Source organism: Mercenaria mercenaria, chromosome 13 (genome assembly GCF_021730395.1).
Source record: "Mercenaria mercenaria strain notata chromosome 13, MADL_Memer_1, whole genome shotgun sequence".
NCBI lineage: Eukaryota > Metazoa > Mollusca > Bivalvia > Venerida > Veneridae > Mercenaria > Mercenaria mercenaria.
The window spans coordinates 6,813,383-6,818,963 of NC_069373.1; positions in this window are offsets into that span (position 1 = coordinate 6,813,383).

Sequence of the window (5,581 nt, forward strand, 5' to 3'; positions counted from 1 at the left end):
TCTTTTCTAATGCAGCACTTCTGTTTTTGCCAATATCTTTCACATTACTTTATTATGCCCCCCTTCGAAGAAGGAGGGGTATATTGTTTTGCAGATGTCGGTCTGTCTGTCGGTATGTAGACCAATCCGTTTCCGGATGATAACTCAAGAACGCTTGGGCCTAGAATCATGAAAGTTGATAGGGATGTTGGCCATCACCAGCAGATGACCCCTATTGATTTTGAGATCTGTATGTCAAAGGTCAAGGTCACAGTGACCCTGATTAGTAAAACGGTTTCCGGATGATAACTCAAAAACGCTTGGGCCTAGGATCATGAAAGTATAGGGTGTCATCAGCAATGACTCTATGATTTGAGGTCAGTATGTAAAGGTCAAGTCACAATGACCTGACAGTAACGTTCGATGATAATAGAACTCTTAGATTAGGATATGAGTGTGATGGGTGGGGGTTGGTCATGCCTATCATTTAAGTAGTATGTCAAAGGTCAAGGTCACGGCAGGAAATAAAATGGTTTCGGCATAACTCAAGAAGCTTAGGCTAGTGTCAAGAAAATGGTAGGTTGTCAGACCAGTAGAGACCTATTGATTTGAGTCATTAGTCAGAGGTCAGTCACATTTGCAGGACAGTTAAAGGGTTCGATCTTTGCCAAACCTGGCCTTGGCTTTGATATTGGTTGTAGCAAATCTGTGCCTCTACAAGTATTCAGATTTCCTGGGTCAATATGGCCCCTGGGGTCCAGGGTTATAGACTTATATAGGAAAAACTTGAAACCTCTGTCCAAACAGGTCCTAGGGCTTTGATATTTTGTATATGACATCATCTAGTGATCCTCTACTAAGATTGTCCAAATTATTCCCCTAGGGTCAAATATGGCCCGGCCCTGGGGGTCACATGGTTTACATAGACTTATATAGGGAAAACTTTGAAAATCTTCTTGTCCAAACCACAAAGACTATGGCTTTGATATTTGTAATGTAGCATCATCTAGTGGTTCTCTACCAAGTTTGTTCAAATTATCCCTCTAGGGTCAAATATGGCCCCACCCCTGGGGTCACATGGTTCATATAGACTTATAGAGGGAAAAACTTAGAAACTTCATGTCTATAATCTACATCATTCAAATTTGGACCACATGTATTGTTTTGAGTGACAAGATGAACCTTGACATGAGTTGACCTTGATCTTGACCTAGTGACCTACTTTCACATTTCTGTAGCTACCGGCTTCAAATTTGGACCACATGCATAGGTTTGTGTACCGAAACAAACTTGGACCTTGTTATTGACCTAGTGACCTACATTTGTACTTTCACATTTTTGAAGGTACAGGCTTCAGATTTGGACCACATGCATAGTTTTGTGTTCCGAAATAAAATTTGACCTTGATTTTAACCTAGTGACCTACTTCCACATTTCTCAAGCTGCAGCCTTCAAATTTGGACCACATGCATAGCTTTGTGTACAGAAATGAACTTTGATCTTGAGATTGACCTAGTGACCTACTTTCACATTTCTGAAGCTACAGGCTTCAAATTTGGACTGCGTGCATATTTTTGTGTTCTGAATTGAAATTTGACATTGACTTTTACCTAGTACCTACTTTCACATTTCTCAAGCTACAGCCTCCAAATTTGAAGCACATGCATAGTTCTGTCTACCGAAATGAACTTTGACCTTGAAATTGATCTAGTGACCTACTTTCACATTTCTCAAGCCACAGCTTTTAAATTTGGACCACACGCAGTGTTTTGTACCGAAATGTAATTTGACCTTGATTTTGATCTTGAGGTAGTCTTGAAATTTGGAACATTCAAAATGGCTCAGTGGTCGTTGCCAAGATCTCTCTGTGATCTCTTGTTAGGTTAATAGGTTAAAGGTCAAGGTCAAATTGGACCAGAACAGTAGAACTTTCGTTTACAGTGAGCATATAATTTCTGTTCCTTGTGCAATTACTGAATGCATCGGGGGTGGTGGGGGGTTAACACTTGTGAAATTTTACACACTTTTAGAAAATAACTTTTAGTATTACAGCAAAAATGAAATAAAGATCATAAATATGTTTTTATACCTTGACGCCTTTTGAAAAAGTCCCAAATAAACTGATAACTGATAAAATAATGGATCAAAATAATGGAATTATTTATGAATTTTGCTTACATTTTTATGGAAAATATCTGTTATATAAAACATTTGGTTTTGTCTACAGTATTGAAAGAGACAATAGAGATAACTATTCTAGCATATTTAACTTCTGCAATTTTACCTTGTCAAGTTCAAAATTTTTCAAGAGGGATAACTCCCCCAATGACACTTAAAATGATGAATAAAAATGGAAGTTTTGCATATGTTTGGCTAGTATTTGTTACAAGATTTCACATTCTTTGTTATTTTCAAATGTTATAAATACTTCCTACTTCAGAATATGCATATATCAAAAGTTTTACAGTAATTGCGAACTGCTTTAAATGAAAAAACTTTTACCAAATGGAGACAAATGTGTAGATACATGTACTTACCTTTGCCAAATGTACAAAAAATTTACTTTCTTTCTCACTCCAACAAAACAATGGTGTTATTATATGCTTTATAATTCATTTTTTTATGTAAAAATCAGTTTGCTTGTTATAGAATTCATTGCCTGTTTGTAGACTGAGTAGAATTATAACATAGTTTTAATCTATTTTATTGCAATCCACAATATATTATTTTAAAGGTATGCCAGATTTCATAATTGTACTTCAAGCAATCATCAAGATATTTGTAAAAACTAAATGTTGCATTAGAAGTGTAGATATTCTGACATTTTACAGAGAAATACAGGATAGCACAACAGTTTTTGTCACTTAGATAGAACCTAAACTAAAGTCATTACATTTCACCACACGTGTACAAACATTGGTAAAATTTTCATATCAATGTCTGACTGCACACACCATCATCATTTTTCTTTGTTACCTGTATAAATAAAGATAAAAAAGAGCATATTGTTAATGTTTTTATTAAACAAGAAATTAATACTGTGAAATCATTATTGTTGTAAGAAGAAGAATTTTCTTGGACTGTTTGGTTGTATCAATCCAGGAAATTAAATTCAAAGGTACAAAAAAAGTTTCCATCCATTATATCTTCAGAAGTTGCAGAGCTCTACTTCAAATCCTTACAAAATATCCTTATCCAAAATGCCCAAACCTGGAAACTTCATGCCAACAAAATAAAACAATTTCACAGTATCTAGGTATGCAGTCAAACCTGTGTTAAAGCACGGTGGTAACGCGAATCCAACCGCTGGGAAACATTAAATTCTGCAACACACCGGTGCTGGTTTGCGGTATAAAAACAAATTGAAATATGTGAAGTTATCATTTTGTTGTATGAGACACACAAGAATTTCTCGGAAAAAGCAAAACGTATTCGACACAAATATGATAATAATCACTGTGTAAATATCTGGTTAAAATATGATTCGGTCCTGTTACACGAAACTCAGCGACAAGAAGTGAAAATAAATGTAAATCAACAAAAAGGCTTTTGACTCTATGCCTAACCTGAGAAACATTTGATGCTGTTTTTGATAACTCAACTTTTAAAGTAACGAAATCTGAATTATTGCTTCAATCTGCTTACGGACATAATTCAGAAAAATTTAATCGGGATGGTTGCGCACCGGAAAGGTTGCTCGTTACATTCATAATGATTAAAGAATAGACGCAAATCCATATCGGGGCGACAACACATTTCTCGAATTATTTTTGTGCCATCTTTCCCCAAAGCAACATTTCATCATGTGATGTATAACATGACGTTTACACGTTTTATGATTCATTACTACGTAACATCTCAGAAAGAAGGCAAATTAGAAATTGGCATTTTGTCATGATTTTAAGCTTTTTGACCAGATATCCAAGGGAGAGGTTTTCGGTTTAAAAAGAGCTGTTCTTATTTTATAATGGTATTCACAATAATCTTTATTCATTATTGTGTCGAATAGCATTTTGCTTTTTCGAAAACATGGTAATTGTGTCTCATTTACAAATAAACAAAAACCCACTACTGAGATTTTGTATATTATGATGCGCAACACCCAGCACCTGAAGCCGCGCAAACACATTTTTTGCGTTATTCCCAGTGGAATGGATTGCGCTTTACCCCCCGTGTAAAGGCCACCTGGAACAGAGACCACCTGTGAACAAATACCATCTGCAACACACACCATGTGTGAATTAAACATTTAAATATACACCACCTGTGAATTTACATCTACAAACAATCCACTGTGAACTTTATACATCTACAAACCCACTGCCCGTGAACAAGAGACCACTGTGAACTTATACCATCACAAAAACACTACCTGTGAAAGCACTGTGAACTCTTACATCTACAAATCAAACACTGTGACTTTACGAACAACATACCCTAAAAATAAATTAACATGTTACCGTTTCAAAGTAAGTTTTGATTTGACTGCAACAACTTGAAGAGAAATCTTCAGTCAGCCTTGTTTTTGATTAACAGGCATATTTCAGCAGTCCAAATAAAGCCATTTAGCATAATAATTTAGATACCAAAGCTTTTAAGTGAGCGATTTGTCACCAACAGCTCATGTTTACATTGCAAAATAGAGAATTAAGAAACTTGCATCTTAAATAGATCAGTGCAGAATGTATAGCTAACCAAAACTATTCTTGCAAATTTTTGTGATCATCTTCTGTTGTACTCAATTATTGATAACTGAAACTAAATGTGGATCGTCTGGAACCATCGTAATCACATTCTTGGTTCATGAATTTTATCTCGTAAACATCTCAGAAACTGCTGGTCAGAACTACACTTAACTCTGGCATAGATCTGTCTTAAGTTTGTTAAAGTGGTTTGGCTAGACTGCCCAGATTATTCCAAATGTGCTAGGGTTCATTAAGAGTTTAGAACAGAAAACCTTTCAGTCTTCTTCTCATGAACTGCCAAATAAATCTTCGTCTTACTTGGTTAGAAGTATCTTTGTATGGACCTTTTTCAAAATCCACCTGGCTACATTTAGGGGCTGCTTGCACTAGAAATGAAACAACAACAACAAAACATATTAAACAACTTTTTTATCAGTTACTGAACTGACAGCCAACAAACCTTTTCTGTAGCATCCTTGAAAGGCCCTTTCTCAATACTAATCAAATGTTTTTTCTTCACTGCACACAGGGACAGTCAATGCTTATGCACCTGTCAATATTTTGCCCGCCCGGGGGAGCGGCGGGCATACATGGGACTTTAGACAGAAGACCATTCCCAACAGGCGGGAATTTGACAAACATTTAATGTACCAACCAGGCTCTAGGGTGGGATTTAGACAAAAAAGGTTGTCCCTAGGGTGGGGATTTAGACAACAAAATTTTTGAAATGTCAAATTCCCCTGGGCGGGCAAAATATTGACAGGTGCATTAAAATGGAAAAAAAAAACTTGTTAATTGTCATCTTATAATGAACAGATGTTATCAAAACCTTGGTTAGAAGCAAGGCCAAGGCCCTCAAAAGGTGAGAAACTTAGACCCATTTGATCCTTTGTTTTCGTTGTTGTTGTTGTTTTTTG